Source organism: Mauremys mutica, chromosome 1 (genome assembly GCF_020497125.1).
Source record: "Mauremys mutica isolate MM-2020 ecotype Southern chromosome 1, ASM2049712v1, whole genome shotgun sequence".
Taxonomy (NCBI): domain Eukaryota; kingdom Metazoa; phylum Chordata; order Testudines; family Geoemydidae; genus Mauremys; species Mauremys mutica.
Genome location: NC_059072.1, coordinates 307988292 through 308005928, shown reverse-complemented (window position 1 = coordinate 308005928; position 17637 = coordinate 307988292). Strand labels below are relative to the sequence as shown.

General features: G+C 43.1%; 1 long non-coding RNA gene across 1 annotated transcript in view; it reads right to left on the bottom strand.

Moving 5' to 3' along the window:
• The window catches only part of LOC123360084, a 54433-nt gene extending 42230 nt beyond the window's left edge, over nucleotides 1-12203 (bottom strand). The window contains exon 1 of the long non-coding RNA XR_006575964.1: nucleotides 12078-12203. This is a non-coding gene — a long non-coding RNA (uncharacterized LOC123360084). The remainder of the gene's footprint in view (nucleotides 1-12077) is intronic.
• Between the last annotated feature and the right edge of the window lie 5434 nt (nucleotides 12204-17637).

The following is a 17637-nucleotide window of genomic DNA, read 5'->3' as shown; positions in this document are numbered from 1 at the left end:
TCTACTTCCTTTCACCTTGTGCAGACATTTACACATGTGAAAAATAAGTGCAAAGGGGGGTATAGAAAACAACCACATTGAGTAGGTTGCATTTTACACTCTTTGCAGATGTATAAAAAAAAGACTTCAAGATGCAAAGCAGTGGGGAATCATCAGGCCATATACTTGTTATAACAAGCACAGAGCAGGTATCATTTGTTGAAAATAACCTTGGGAACTACAGAAAAATCAAGTAGATCTCTACAGCAGCAAGGAAGCTTTCCTTAGCCTTCTTTTGAATCTGAGGCCTGGTCTACACTGGGTGGGGGGGGGGGAAGGATCGATCTAAGTTACACAACTTCAGCTACGTGAATAACTTAGCTGAAGTCTACGTACTTAGATCGACTTACCATGGTTTCTTCACCACAGTGAGTCGACTGCTGCCGCTCCCCCATCGCCTGTGCCTCTCACGGCGGTGGAGTACAGGAGTTGACAGGAGAGCGCTAGTCTAGACATGATAAATTGACCCCTGCTGGATCGATCGCTGCCTGCCGATCCGGCGGGTAGTGTAGACATACCCCCAGACATGAACAAAGCAAAACTTCCTGATGTGTCTTCATACTTTAATGCTTGCAAGGTGCAACCAAGTGATAAAATAGGGGCAAAAATGTTAGTTTGTTTGCACTGATGTTCTATTCAAAAAGCTAATTACTCTTGGTTCTATGCAACATGCTCAGAAAAAAAATAATCAGAGAAATTAATTTAATTTAATGTTTCCCTGGTGACTTTTTTTTAAGCACTAAAGATATACTTAGCATGTAGGTTTGACACAGACATCACTCTCTAATCCCTTTGATGCTGAGTGTAAATGTAAACACCTGAGCTTTATGCATTTTTTATGGGAATTTCAAAAGTGCCTATGTGTTTTGGGAGCTCAAGCACCATCAAAACTCAATAGAACTCATACTCCTAAATAGCTTAGGTACTTTTTGAAAATCTCCCCCTTTGGGATTTTAGGGCTATCATTGTGTAGCGCTAGACAGTACAATCTGTACTGAGTCCAGGGTAAAGATGGTGTTGGTTGGAAACCCCAGAAAAGTACAATGCCTCCTGGGTCTCCCCTGTTACACTGAGGGCAGAGACGTAACTTGCAATGTTGCTTGATAGGTGAAGTATACTATCCCCGTGCTGTGGCAGATACCCAGCCCAGTTACTCCCCACTCCTCCTTGCCTGGTTGTTTGCAGGGGAGGAGCATTTCTGTTGTGCCCCTGCCAGGGGCGGTGCAATCATTTAGGCAACCTAGGCGGTCGCCTAGGGCACTAGGATTTGGGGGGTGGCATTTTCTTCGGCAGCGACCACAGCAGCCAGATCTTCGGCCACCCCAGTTGCTGCTGGCATTTAGGCGGAGGGAGCTGCGGCAAGAGAGAGCGGGGAGGGCCGCCTGCAGCACGTGGGTGGGGGGGAGCGGCACGCAGGGGAACTCCCCGCCCCAGCTCACCTCTGCCCCGCCTCCTCCCCGAGCACGCCGTGGCTGCTTCACTTCTCCCGCCTCCCAGGCTTGCGGCGCCTAAGCTGATTGGCGCCGCAAGCCTGGAAAGTGGGAGAAGTGAAGCAGCGATGGCATGCTCAGGGTGGAAGCGGAGCAGGGGTGAGCTGGGGCGGGGGGGTGCCTCAGGGCAGAGGGTGGGGAGCTGCCACGGGGGGGGGGGCGCCTCAGGGCGGGGGCTCGGGGATGGGGGAGGGCGCAAGGTGGAAGTTTCGCCTAGGGCGCGAAACATCCTTGCACCGGCCCTGGCCCCTGCACTCACCCAAGCCCCCAGAACTGTAATATAGATAGCTCTAGTTTGGCCACACAATGGAGGAATATGGAGTCTTTACTCAGTGCTGTGCCCATGGGTGGCCATACAGGGCTAAGGTACAATCTGGCTCTTGATGCTTCATGTAGCACCTTTCACTGGTACCAGGATGCTAAGGAGAGTGCAAGTGACTAGAAAAGGTAACAATATGGCTCAACAACAGCTGCATTACGCAGGCCTCCAGCAGGTTAAACAGAGACAGAACTAAGAAAGAAGCCATTTAAAATAAAGCAACTGAGTCAATAGTGCAAAGATCAAAAGAAAGGGGAGCCCAGATGGGAACAGAGCAACAGGGCCAAGATTCCAAAGAATCAAATAGAATAACTAAAGAAGCAGGATACAGTCAGTGTGAACAAAATCCTTTCAATGTGGAGGGTAGCAATATAAAAGACCTTACTTTAGGAGGAATGAGGAAGGATCAACTAAATGAATTTTTTTCCACAGAAAGTGTCCGCTTTCCATGAAAACACCAAAACCGATGATTTTTTTGTGTAAAAAGAAGAGACATTGCATGTAGGTTTAACACATGCCTAGTATCTTGTTGCCAAAAACTGAATTAATTTTTGCTTTTCCAATAAAACATCAACATTTTCCTCTAAAAACCACCAAACAGTTTCCAACCAGCTGTGCCTTAAATGTCAAAGGAAAACTCTAAGCTGAATACATGACTTTGGGGACAGCCAGTGCTGATGCCTAGGTAAAAGAGCAGTACTGGGAACAGTAGGACCAGAAACTACAAGCAGATGAGCAGAGAAATTCTGGAGAGATTGTAAGCAGAATGGGAAACAAGCAGGAAGAGCAGCCAAAACAAAAACAAAAACAAAACCACAACCCCCCGCCCCCCCAAAAAAATACCATTACAATTATTAAGCTGAGATTGAGAGAGAGGGAGCACGAGCGCACACAGACCAGGAGTTTTTTGTAGAAAGTGTCAAAGAGTCAGGTTTTGGATGGTTTAGAAAAGCAATTTGCAACTGAACATCTAAAATTTGAAAACGGAGTCTTGAATATTTGGCCAGTCAACCACTCTAACCGGCTCAGTTTACTTGATGCTTTATAATGCTAAAGTAGTGAGTAGTACATTTTTTTTTCCATCAGACTTTGCCAGGACAAGATCATCAGGACAGAAAAATTTCTTTGGCCCACTGAAGAACTGTTCAGTAAAATAAATACACTGTTAAAAGACATTGCATCAAAATCTAAAATCCTCACTTTTCTTGCAAGGAGCTTATATGCTTTGCAGTACTTTTAAAATAGTTATTTAAGAAAATTGTTCTACTGGACAAGTGCCAGCCCTTGTGTTCTTAGTAATAAATCATTTCAGTTCATTTCACCTCTAACCTTTGATCTTGTTGCAGGTACCACCAGAAGATGGCAGAGTAAGCCAAGGCAGCTGTAAATGTTGCATTGTATTTTTATAGTACCTGGAGTTAATTTAAATGTATTCCTGTGATTCTCTTAGAATCATAGAATATCAGGGTTGGAAGGGACTTCAAGAGGTCATCTAGTCCAACCCCCTGCTCAAAGCAGGACCAATCCCCAACTAAATCATCCCAGCCAGGGCTTTGTCAAGCCTGACCTTAAAAACCTCTAAGGAAGGAGATTCCACCACCTCCCTAGGTAACCCATTCCAGTGCTTCATCTCCCTCCTAGTGAAAAAGTTTTTCCTAATATCCAACCTAAACCTCCCCCACTGCAACTTGAGACCATTACTCATTGTTCTGTCATCAGGTACCTCTGAGAACAGTCTAGATCCATCCTCTTTGGAACCCTCTTTCAGGTAGTGGAAAGCAGCTATCAAATCCCCCCTCATTCTTCTCTTCTGCAGACTAAACAATCCCAGTTCCCTCAGCCTCTCCTCATAAGTCATGTGCTCCAGACTCCTAATCATTTTTGTTGCCCTCCGCTGGACTCTTTCCAATTTTTCCACATCCTTCTTGTAGAGTGGGGCCCAAAACTGGACACAGTACTCCAGAAGAGGCCTCATCAATGTCGAATAGAGGGGAATGATCACGTCCCTCGATCTGCTGGCAATGCCCCTATTTATATAGCCCAAAATGCCATTAGCCTTCTTGGCAACAAGGACACACTGTTGACTCATATCCAGCTTCTCATCCACTGTAACCCCTAGGTCCTTTTCTGCAGAACTGCTTCCTAGCCATTCGGTCTCTAGTCTGCAAGAGTGAATGGGATTCTTCTGTCCTAAGTGCAGGACTCTGCACTTGTCCTTGTTGAAAACATCTGGTAGACTAAATATAGTGCTGGAAAAGGCGGCAGGCACACCTAACTTCAGAGGCCAGTTAGCTAAAACATGACGCTCCCTCCTAACAATTTTTCCTTTTCTCCAAAAGGAGCCTTAGCTTCTCCCGTCACCCCCAGTCACAGCTTAACTGAGGCTCAAGAGACCAGGATCAGGTACAGTACAAGGTACATAGTCTATACTGTTAGATTGGTTTTGCAGTCTCCAGGTTTTGCTCTTTTCTTTCAACTTTTCTCATCTCTGGAGCACTAACTACGCTTCTGAGGGAGGAAGGAAGGATGGTCTTGTAGCTCAGGCACTGCAATAGGACTCTGGAGATGTAATTAGAGTTCCTGCTGTGCCACAGACTTCCTGCATGACCTTGGGCAAGTCATTTAGGGCCAGATTTTCAAACATATTTAGACTCCTAAATATGCAGATAGGTGTCTAGTGGAATTTTCAAAGGCTCCTAAGGAGGAAATCAAAGGGAATTAGGCACTGAATTTTGCTTAGGCACTTATGACAATCCCACTAGGCCCCTTCTGCATCTTTAGGAGCTTAAGCCCCTTTGAAAATCTGGCCCTTAATCTCTCCAAGTCTCAGTTCCCCATCTGTGAAAACAGGGATAATAATCCTTTGTGTATTTAGAATTTAAGCTCTTTGGGCAGGGCTGCTCTCTCACTAGGCATTTGCACAGCACATGGAACAATGGAGCTCCAAGGTTGGTTGCTAACTGTAACACAAATAAATAGTAATAATACTGACTGACAAAGGGAGCTGTCTTTCTAAAGGGTATGTCCCATTAATATGAAACTCCATTTAGGAAAGTGTGTTAGATGCCGGTGGAAGAAAGAAAATGGGAGGTCAGGGAGAAATAGAAAAGGAGCTCTGGGAGCAAAGGGGGTAGAAAGGCAGTGAAAATGGAGATTACACCAGAGAAACACGGTGAGGGAAAAGTTCACAGGTAAAGAAAAAAAAAGGAGGGAGAGATTATGGCAAAAGAGGCTAAGAAGCTAGATATTATGCATAGGGGAATTGAAAAGAAACAGAAGTAAAACAAGATTTAGGGTGGATGACAGAAAGTGGACTGAGAAGAAAGGAAGAAAAGAAATTCCAGTGGGCCTGATACCAGGACTCTGATGCGCTTTTACACAATATGTAAAACAAACCACTCACCCCCAGCAAGGATTTCCATTGTCAGCAAAATTGTTTCCAGAGCTAAGACTGAAATGCCAATTCAGGTCTGTGAGTGGACAAGTCAAGATGCTCTGTGAGACAGGTAGGACAGACTCAACCCATCAAAGGCACAAAAGTAAATCTGAGAGCCAGGAATGAACAGTTGGGCCCCCAGTTGGCTGCTGCTGTGCAGAAACTGAAGCATAAGTAGCCAAAAAAAGACATGTTTAAGATATAACTCAACAAAAATAAGAAACAGATCTTTTGACAGCAGACACGTTAACAAATCAAGTTCAGGGAATGAGAAACAGCCATGCTTTAAGAGGTAAATGTACTGTAAGCGCATTTGTAGAGGTTAGATATGCTAACTTACAGAAGAGGCTGACGTTCCATCTATTTCAGTTTGCAAATTTGACTTACTCCTGTGAACACTTTCACACTGAGCTTTTTATTAATATATAGCACACAGTAGCATGCATATATTCAGATGCTTTCCAGTCTTCTTTACCATAGGGCACCCTTATTCACCGGGAGGACGAGGAGTATTATAGTCCTCAAACAGTCTCATTAATTTCAGTGGGACTGTTCAAGGGCTAATGCACCACTCTTTGGGCCAGATTGTGAAACCCTCACTCATGCCAAGTACTAGTACCTTATGCCACACATAGCCCCACTGACATCAATAAGACTACTTATGGTATAGTGTATTAGCTTCTGAGAGTGGGAATATCAATCTAGGCCTTAACAAAAAAATCAGTTCTCTTACATATATAAAGCACAGCGACAACTGAGATATAACAAAATACATTCTAAAGCAGATCAAAAAGCTCTGGGTGGGACTTTCAAAAGAAAGTAAGTGCTTTAGGAGCACAAGTCCCATTCAAATGTAATGGTGCTCCAAATTCACTTAGGCAGTTTTGAACATTTCCCCTTGAATCACTAGAGAATAATGATAGCAGCCCTAGTCTTTTGTTTGTTTGTCTCTTGTCTTTATTTAAATGCACCCAAACTCCTGAGCTAATCAGTTCAAAAGTTATGTAAGTGTCCTGGCCTGGTTAACAGGACTGAAATCAACTCTCACTTCATGGGATATAAAGCATTTTATGGATTATCACCCATCTTTGTTGGGATTCTTCCTGTTTCCTTATATTAGAAGACGTTTAGAAATAACACTAACACTACTTTTATATAGTACTTGCCATCTCAAAGGCCTTTATGAGTGAAGGTGTGTGCCGCTGCCCCTATTTTACAGATGGGGTAATTGAAACGGAGAAGCTCAGCTGCGCAGGAGACAGAGCTTTCCCCAGGGGGCTGGTGCGGGGCTGTGGAATGAGCAGCAAGAGTTATGGAAACCAGAAGGGCAATTTGATATTGGATTTAGAATAAAGATGAGTAAGTAATTTATTCAACCAATGTCTTTTTCTGTTTGGGAAGTATTTGCTAACAGGTCACAAGTCATCTGATGTATTTGTTCTATTTTATTTCATTGCTCTGGTATCTCAGCATTGTTTGAAATGATTTCGTCACAATTTCCCCCCTCAAATGAATTTTTTGCAACAGTTCATTGGGAGTATTTGTTTTTCAAACTCCAAAATCCAGGCCATTTTATTTAATTATGTAATTCACATGGCGTAGTTTTTGAATAGGTGCCTTATGTGACTAATCAACACAGCACAAATTTTAAACATTACAGTCAAATATACAACTGGATGTTTGTTTTCAGTTACTCAGTATGTGAGCATTCAATCCTAAACACTGATTTTCATGTGTTTTCAGATTGGGATGAATATTCAGAGAAAATTGTTTCTGCTATTTGCTCAGCTCTAATTCAGTGACAGTGAAAAATCTCATAGGAAAATGCTCTCCTGTAGTTACATTAATGTTTAGACAAAGCTTAAAAATCTAGAATGTCCCCTAAATGGAACTAATTTAAATAATCAAACAATTAAATAGTTTTACTAGGCAAACCACCAAGATGTGTGCACACCTGACTACTTCATTTTATAAACGTAACCCCTTTTGTGCTTCCTTCTCATTCCACCCCAGTGTTAGTCGCACTCATTGTGTCATCTAAAATTAGATTGTAAGCTCCTCTGAGAAGGAATCATGGATTCTAATTTTTTCTGTCAATTGCCCAGGACACTTGGGTATTGTATAAATCATAACTGCATAAGTAAATGCATTTTGCCTGCTTTCAAAGCTTCCCAAAACCTTTGTGTTCAGAGCTAGGCAGAGGACCTATGTGACACTGGCTTTGCATTCCATGTGATTTTGAGTTGTGTCAGAAGTGACACTGTGCTACAAGCACATCAGCGCTGGTAGCATGCCCCATCCTGTGGAGGAGATGAAAGACAAAGGATCCTCAAGTGCACCTCCAACTCGTGTGTCTGAGGGACAAGGTGGGGAGTCCCTCACCCAGGAGTCCAAGCCCCAGGCAGTGCAAAAGCAGGGAAACTCCCACTTGGTGAGCTCAATTTTCAGGTATTGGCAAGAAGAAAGGAAACTCAATTCCAACTGCACTCTCAAAAATACAGCCTCCCAATGTGATCTCCTAGGCCTCATCTCTCCCACATCAATTACATTTAGTTGTCGTTTGGGTGATGCGCCTCGGTTGCCTTCAAATCTCCCCAGTTCCCTAAACAACATCTTCTACCTATCTAGATACTTGGATAGTCCCTACCACCAAATTACAGTATCTGGAGTACCTAAGGACAGTCACATTCCCAGTTTGGCATGTGGGTAGCAAGGAGGCCCAAGTGCCTCCTTCATCCACAGGATTATTGGCAATAGGCAAGGTCGGCACTTCCACTAGGCGACCCTAGGCGGTTGCCTAGGGCGGCAGGATTTGGGGGGCGGCATTTTGCCACCCTCGGCAGAAATTCGGCGGCAGGGGGTCCTTCCGCTCCGGGTCTTCGGCGGAAATTCGGTGGCGAATTCGCTTCACTCGCTCCAGGACCCGTCGCCGAAGTGCCCCAAAGACACGGAGCGGAAGGTCCCCCGCCACCAAACGCTCAGAGGAGGAGCAGCCGCCTAGGGCGGCAAAAACCCTGGTGCCGCTCCTGGCAATAGGGCCTGCCCTCTGAGAAACCCCACCCACTGGGGTTGGAGCTGAGAGCTCATGGGAAACCCCATCAAATAGAGGCAGGGCTATTGTTTGCATCTCCCCACAAGAAAGCACTTTATCCATAAAAATGCAACTTGCTACCAAGTGTACTTTATGAAGATACTCTGGCTGATGTCAGTTAATAATTGTTTACTATTTGGCAAATCAATCAATGCCAATTGACTAGCAAATATTCCACTTGGTACAATAACAGTTTTAATATTTAGAATGACATAACTATTTCATTGGTCTAAACAACTTTTGATAGATCACAAGAAGCAAGTATTATGACCTCATAACAGCATCAGCCTTTCTTGCATTAACTTGTTTTTTTCCATTCATTGGCTTTACAGGTTGTTTATGTATTGCATAGGAAAGAACTTTAAACTTACTAAAGTTAATCAATCACCAATGTTGTACTCCATTACAATTAGAAAACCTAAAACCTGTACGTTGAAAAATTAGCCAACTAGTACGGGGAAAAAACAATTAAAACCTAACTTTGATAGATTCCAGATTCCTAACACACTTAGTATATCTCTGTTTGCACTTCCAGTAGGCACACAGTGGAGAATAAAGAATCCATTTGTCTGACATAAAAAGGTTAATTTCCTAATTTTACATTTTGTAACACACTTCATTGTACAGCTGAGAGAGAAATCAGCTGAATTTCCTTCATGCTTGACCATATGATCAAGAGGCAGATATCGTGGCTACATTTTTATTAGGAAAATCTTTTGAAGTCATATTTCAGTTAAGACTTTTGGGGGTTTTAATGTGGTTTCCTTTCTATGTGGGATACAGTACATGCTTAAAGGTTTCTTTTTCAAATTTTTTTTAGGTTCATTTTTCATCTCAGCGCCACAAAATTCTTGTTACTAAAAAAAAAAGCAGCACCCTCTGCCCAGCCTACTTATTGGATCCTCGCACGCTTCAAATGATGTTCATCATAAGCCTGATCCTGTGAGGTCCTGAAGTCAATGATCGCTTAGCCAGAATCAGAAAGTGCAGGTTAGGGTCTAAAGGCTAGTAATGTAGGGGAGGGGTTCATATAATACCTATGTGGATAGATTAACATAAAAATTAGTAAGTGAGGTTCACTATTATAAAGGTTACAAGTTTTTGCTATTGCTTTAAAAGTAAAAAAGTTACTTTGCATTGGGTTCACTTTATTTTTTCATAGCGCAATTTCACTATACACCTCTACCCCATTATAACGCCACCTGACATAACACAAATTCGGATATAGCGCGGTAAAGCAGAGCTCCAGGAGGGCAGGGCTGCGTGCTCCAGCGGATCAAATCAAGTTCGATATAACACAGTTTTACCTATAATGCGGTAACATTTTTTGGCTCCCGAGGACAGCGTTATATCGAGGTAGAGGTGTATCTTGAATTGTACACAGTCATTTTCTAAGGGATCTGACATGCCTTTTAGGTACAGCCCCATGTTGGGGGCACTGAGGAAACACACTGCCCCAGCATACACTCGATGTCAGGTACAATGCTGACTGAAGTGTCTGCCAGTGCAGTTTCTACCCCATCCTTGAAGAATATGCAGCTCTCCTCTGCATACACAAAGCTCTGCTGAATGGTATGGGGAGAAGGGCAGGATTACAGCTCAGCCTCATCCACTTTGAAGAGGCTAACACCACCAGTGCTACCCTTTGGCCTGATATAAAGCCCACTGAAGTCAATGGGAACATTTCCATTGACTTCAATGGGCTTTTGATCAGGCCCTTAGGGCAATTCTTTCATTTAGAGGGGTACAAAGTGCAAGGAGCACATTATACTTGGCTGCTGTTTGATATGCAAGGTGGGAAGGCTCTAATTTAAAGTCTAAAATGTAAACAATAGCTTCTGTTCAGAGAGGAGACATTAATAATCCAAACCTCAAGCGTGAAACATCTAAGATTCCCTGGAACCTCAGGTTCAAAACCCAGAAACGTCAATTTACCCCTTCTTCCAACTGAAGTAGAAAGTGAATTCTGTGCAGAGGAGACCTGAAAAATTGAAATCCTGCCTGCTATGTGTGGACGCTGATGAGCTGATGGCAGTTGGCTGGGTTGTCCTAGTGTCCTTGGACAAAATTTCATGTCTTCTCCCACAGTAGCACATGTTCTATGTACTGACTGACCCCTATCACCACCAGGAATGGCTGTATAACTAAATATTTGGTTGAGAACAGCTTGTCCTTGATCCAAAATTTACTAAAGTTTAAGAAGGTGTGTGTTCAGATCCGGGGTATCAGTTAGGCCAACGAAAGCAACAGGAATTGGGGTGGCTAAAATTCCTCTTTCAAAATTTGAGGGATGAGGAAAAAAAATAAATACGCTGAAGATGAGCAAACAATGCAGTCACCAGTTCCCGCTCTCATCTTTCTTACTAACTTTCCCCTGCTTCCTGAGTAACGCCTATAGTTTCTATGTGCTCCTGGGTTATGGGGGAAGACAAAGTAAGAAAAAAATTCAAATCACTTTCTGGAATGAGTTTCAGGTTTCAGAATTCTGTCATCCAGTCTGAGTGCAATAGTCAGCGTAATTATGTAACCATTTTAAAATATCCCTGTGACATATGAAGTAATGCAGTTTTATGCACTGGCTTGTTTGGAAACAGTCAGGCTGAGTTCCGTCATCAGCAGGACATTAAGAGCCAACATTAATTCCTCTTCATTTTTGCAGCAAATACAGAAGTTTTCAAAGACCAGACAGAATGATGTCACACCAAGATAAACAATCCTCTGAAGCGAAAGTCACCTTCAGCACCGGACTATCGCTAACAGAAACATGAGTTGTTTGATTCTGCTTAGATCTGAGTCTCACCAGGATATAAGATTCGTGAACAGAACACTGATAAAATCCTATAGATATAACTATTTCATATATTTTATTCTCAACAAAAAGTGGCTAAGATCACATGTCAGAGAATGATCTCCTGCAGTGTTTTATGGATGAAAGGCTCTCCATAGTTAAAGCGGAAGCACGTTGCTATTATAAGCTTGATTTTCCCTCAAGTTGCCCCCCGCCCCACCACTGACTTTGTGAAAAATAATCCAGACACTAAAAAGCAAAGTCTCCTATTTGAATGCAGGCAAAAAAAAAATTCTAGCATTTTTTAAAATATGAATCAATAATGGGGGAAAGTCCTTCCCCTTTCTTCACTCTGCCACCAGTCACTGGAGGTACACAACCTAGCTCCGGTATAATTCCTCCGGGCTGGAGTAGGGCAGGATGCACAATATCCAGCAATGCTGAAAAACTGTGCACCATGAAGGCTCCCTTCTGCCCCAGAATGTAGAATTTCTGGGGGTAAGGAAGAGGTGGACCTAAAGGATAATAAATGACTATGTGAATCCAAACATCTCCTCAAAGAGGAGATGCACCTGCCACAGGGACGAACTCATGTTTTGCTGTCCACTGCCACTCCTAAACATCTTTTAGCACTACTGCTTCCAGGCTGGCTCCAGGTTTCTTCCTAGTACTTGGAATATGTCTCCCTTAAGTATTCAGTTTATATTACTTCCCACCCACTTTTCTAAACTAAGATTTGTATCTATATTATTTCTCTCTTCTCTGACATTCATAGCACCTATCAGTTTAGAATAAAAATAATCTATTAATATGCTGTTTAACCCACTTCTCAGATCATAACAAAGATGAAACCCCCAAAAAATAAAAAAACCCAAAACAGTCTTTGTGACATGCCATAAAATATTTCCACTTACTTTACAGACTTTCTGCCAGCTTTCAGATCATGTGATTATGTTCATAACCACATTAATCTGAATTAATTTTTCAAGTAAGATTTTACTAGACTGTGAGAAATGCTCTTATTTCTGTTTCCAGGACCCTTTGTGTTTTTAGAGTTTAGGTTTGTTTTTAAATTCCAATTTATGAACAGTCCCTTATGATGTCACATAGGCCACTTCTTACTCTTCACATTCTTCATTTTCATAGCATTTGTACTCTGTTGTACCTTAGTTACTATGTCTTTTAGGATTCCCCAGCCTTCTCCCAAACTTGTGGCTTTTAAAACTTTCTCCCGTCACAGCTTACTGACTAGGGGCTCAATCCTGCTCCACTGACATGAACAGGAGTTTTGCCATTGATGTCAGTGGGATGCTAGGGAACAAGATCAAATCTTAGGTTTCTTAAATTTATTAAAATCTGCTTTCCTAAAATCAGGTATCCTTGTATTGTTACAATATGTTCAACCAATTCCTTACTGTGGCAAATTTGAGTAGCTTGCGGGTACTGGCTTCTCTATTATTCTCAAATCAGTGCAGGATGCCACAGATCCACTCCAACTCCTCTTAGAGTCAATGGAAAGACTCACGCTGACTTCATCTGGAGATAGATCTTGCCTCAAATGGATATTAAAATTGGTTGGTTACATTACGAAATAACAGCTAAATTTTCTAAGGGGGATTAGAACCTACTTTTCTTTTCAAGTGTAACAGGATATTTAGATGAATTTTTAAAGCAATATTTTTTCCATTGTCCAACAGACAAAAAGGGCTTCAGCTCTCATATGTTAACCAGATTTGAGTTACTCACCTCTCTAAAGTCCATTAAAGAAGTGATTTTATTTATTATTTTGCCAGACAGCAAGAATGCAAGCTTTCCTGTGCTACTCCATCAATCACTTCATTGCTGGATTGGAGAGGTGACTGCATCTAAGGGCCAAGAGGTGATTTACTCTGCATGTTACTCCAGCTACTTCAGTCCTGGGATTACCCTGCACAAAGACTGGTATCTGTTAATATGGATACACAGATAAGTGAAACATTGTCCATGAGGAACTGAGCTAAGATTTGGGCAAATTGGCAGGGGTGGGGGGGAGGGAAGAACCATAGGTAAAGCTAAGGGCCCGTCTATTTGAGGAATTCAGTCAATGTCCTCACTGTTCTAGTGACCCATCCATCTTCAGCACATATTTCCTCACAACCCTATTCCCACTCTGTCAATTTCCAATCAGTATTGAAATGTCGAGTCTCTCATCTGATGCCAGTCTTTATTGCCCACTTGTCACATTTTCAGATAAACACCTGAGTGCTTTCTCCCTTGCTGCACCTTATGTTTGGGAGGAGCTCCCTGTGAACATCAGCAAAGCTACTTCATTATCTTGCTTCAAATCCCTCCTGTAAGACTCTCCTCTGCTGTGGCACCTATTAAAAACAAAGCAAAACTTGACCGCACTTAGGCTTCTGGTGTGCTGAGGCCACCTCTGATCATGCAGACAACATCGCCTTATTGTTAGCTTGCAATCCCTCGTCTGTCCTCTTATACAGAGATCGTGAGCTATTGGAGCAGGAACCATCTTTTTGTTCTGTCTTTGTACAGCACCTAGCGCTATGGGACCCAGGTTATTGACTAGGACTCCTTGGTGCCCAAATAATACAAATAACTACTAATTACTTTATCTTATAAAGCCAGATCCTATAAGCTGCTGAGCAATCCCAACCTGTAGCCAAGGGTGCTGACTGCTCTGTAGTCGGTGTTCAGTACAGCACAGATTTAGCCTCATATAGTGGGAGTTTTGTCATTGGTTTCAATGGCAGCAGGATAGGGGTTTACATCCCTCGAAGCACTGTGCAAACAGTAACTAAGGAAGCCTCAGGCGTATTGTGAAGGTTAGATTTTTATTAATTATAGTAAAAACAGTATTAATTCTTTCAATGCTTTAGAAGAGTGACTGGTTTATAGCAATGAGATATAGGCCTTGTCAACACTACACATTTTAATTGACGCAAGTTACACGTGCATTAAGCCACTGGAGTTAGTATATTGCTCATGTACATGCATACTTGGCTGCTTGCATCAGCGCTGTGCTTACTTACCAGGAGTGCTTGTGTCAATTCAAAGTACAAGGCACTGTCAGTAGGTATCCCAGCATACCATACACCCACTCTCTGGCACAATGCTTGTGGGGGAGGGGGGATTTTTGCAATGTGTTGTGAGGTAAAAATGAGTCATGCAGGGAACTCAGGTTTAAGTTCTATCATCCCACTTTCTACATCCCACAACATCATCACCATCCCATAATTGGCCTGCCTTTTATAAAAAAACATTTGTCACTGACCGCCACCTCTGACAGCAACATGGAGCCCACACAGCTCTGCACTACTGTCATGAAGGCTGCGAACATAGGATGAATGATCCTCTGGTATTTGCCTAGCCACAGGGAGTACCACAACAATGAAGGACAATTTGTTTGAGGACAGATTGCTAAGGAACATACCAAAATGAATTCAAGGTTATTGACATTCATGGAGCAGCTGCAGAAGCTGCAGCACCATTTCTGGACCCAAGGTATGAGTGCTTAATGGTGGGATTGCATCTTAATGAAGGTTTGAGATGATGAGCAGTGGCTGCAGAACTTCCAGATGTGAAGGCAGAGGCAGATTAGTGATTTGGGGGGCCCCCTACCACCTGCAGTCCCCCCAGACCTAGTGCTCCTGCTGGGGAGCTGGGTTGGGGTGGTTAGGAAACAAGGAGTGCTTGGCTCCCTGCTTGCACTGGCCTTGTGCCATTCCCGGAAGTGGCCAGCCTGTCCCTGTGACCCCTGTGGGGGACAGGGGCCTCTGTGCACTGCCCTCGCAGCTCCCATTGGCTGCAGTTCCCAGCCAATGGGAGCTGTGGAGTCAGTGCTCAGGGCAGGGGCAGTGCACAGAGATCCCCATGCCACGCCAGCCACTTCTGGGAGCTGCCTTAGCCCTGCTGCACCAACAGACTTTTAGAGGCCTAAAAATCTTTTGGTTTGGCTTCAGTAGCCGCCAGGAGATAGAGCCTGATTCCAGGAGACTCCTGGCCAAACCGGGAGAGTTGGCAACCCTAAGGAAGAGTAGCAGGGCTGGAGCTCGGCCCTGAATTTACTGGTGGCCCCCTCTGGCCTTCTGGTGTGCCTGCCTCAGTTCCTTCACTTCCACACAGCAGTGCTACTGATCCCTGTTGTACCCTTTCACCTGAAGGCCCTGTGCAATTTTTTTGTAGATGTTCACGTTTCAAGACTGGGTTGTAGCTGTTCCTGCAAAAAAACTTCTCTCCACAGGCTCAGGAGATCCAATACCTTCCCTCTACTCCAGAAAGAGATGCAGCTAGAGCATGTAGTGCAGTGGTCAGTTGGGGAGATACACACAACAAAAGGAGCACTGCTAAGTGGGCTTGCTGAGCTGGGTGATCAGGAAAAGGCATCCTCAAGATATAAAGGTGGATGGTGGCTTCTGGTCTTCATGACCCTAGAACAGCAGAGCTCACACTTATGAGCTGTCACTGCTAGGTAATGCAGCATCTATACTGTGGCCAATGCAGTGCCAGCATGTTTGCCTTAGCTTAAATGCCATTTGGGGAGATAGTGTTAAAACATCATCTTAACAGGGCACTTATGTCAGCAGAAGAATTTGATTGCTGACACATGCATAAATCTGTTGACACAAGGCAACTTACGTCACCCTACCATGGTAGTGTAGGACAGTACAAGAAGTTACTCACTGGTATGACTATAAGCTAGCAGTAGATGAAGAAAGGCAAGAGATAAGTAGAGCTATGTTAAAAAAAATATGCATGTGACTGTTATTGTACAAGATTACAATTTGGAAGGTGAAGCACAATCTTATCCCCAGGCAGCCATTGTACAGCCACATTAACAGTATTACTTAACTGTTTAAAAAAAAGTAGTGACTTAAGAAGCAAATTTACAGTCTTTGGCCCTTTTACAACTGCATTACTAGCAATGCAAATTCAAATCTTGTTTGTGAGACAAGATGTTGAAGTTTATTTGTTTTTTTAAAAAAGGGACTGTAACTTAAGTTTCTTTCAAAAAAGTTTATGCATGTACAGTATCCACCCAGGATAGGCTCCACAGAAGTAAATGGGGCTTTATCTTCTACACCTGTTTAGCATTTTTGTCCAATTCCGGGCAGGGGACGTTGTAGCTACACTTCTGCTGTCTTTAAAATTTCTTAGCTACATGCAGTTTTACTTCCTTGCCCTTAAATGGGATGTTGTCCTCTGAGATTAAGACGCCCCATTCTCCTTCCATGTCCAAAATATAAAATTAAAGGAATAAATAATTAGACCTGGGTAGATTGGTGGTTCTAAAATTAAAAATTAATATAGTTGGGGTTGAATTGAATCTAGAAATTTTGAAGAAAAACACCACACACCAATCAGCAGAGTGAAGTTGACAAAGTTCAATTTCAAGTCACACTCTTTGGTTCAACCCAAAACAAACTTGTTCTTATGTGGAGAAAAGTACCCAGAATTTAAATGAAGCAAAGGAAATGAAGGGCTAGATTCCTAAAATGACAAGACCACTTTAGAACTTTTAGCACAGTTTTAGGGCACTCACCCAGGTTCAATTCTTCCATATGCCTGCTGTGAAGAGATTTGCACTTGGGTCTACCAAGTGGCAGAAGAGAGCCCTAGCCACTGGGCTATGAAATATTCTGATCTGGGTTTTTCCTCTCTCTCTTTCCTGTTGAAGCTGTTTCACTTTGTGGTGGTGGTGGTGGTGGTGGTGTCATGCAATGTCAATGTACAAGGATTCAGCAAACACCTATATGCAAGGTCAGACCAATGTGAGAACCACAACCCTGGTTACATATAGGACAGACAAGACTGTCCATGACTACTGCAGGCTGTTGTATTCTTGCTTTGTGATGTTCATGTCTCTCACACAAAGTGAAAATGAGCCTTGCTTCAAAGTGGTTAACAGCAACATGACAAGTCTGCCACCACCTTGCTCTGTTGTGGGCTGTTGCTTCCTAGTTGCTGGATTCCATGGGTCATGCTTTCATGTTTGACGTTAGTGTATCTTGATATCATTAGTACTGGCCACTATGAGAATGGGTTCCTTACCTTAGCTGACCATAAAATATGGCGTTGGGTATCCTCGAGTCAGTCATACAGAAAATGAGACACCCAGACCCATGCAGCTGAGCTTTTATGAGCATGCTTTGAATGCCAGACATCTGACAACGATTAAGGATTTTGATATTGGGACTCTTCTCCCACCATTTGACCCTGCAAACAGACCAAAGACAGCACATATGGAACTGATCAAGCTTCCTGATGTGGCGGCAATATGTTGGCTATGTCTCACAACCACATAGAAGCATTGTAAGCATGATTGCCTTTCAGACAGACATTTAGCTTAGATTTACTTTGATGCCCCTATCATTCCACAGGTGGCATGACCACATTCTAAATCCAAAGCTGGCCTTGGCTGTACAAGGAATACCACCACCACCACACCACCTATAGCATTCTGTGACAGCATACTCC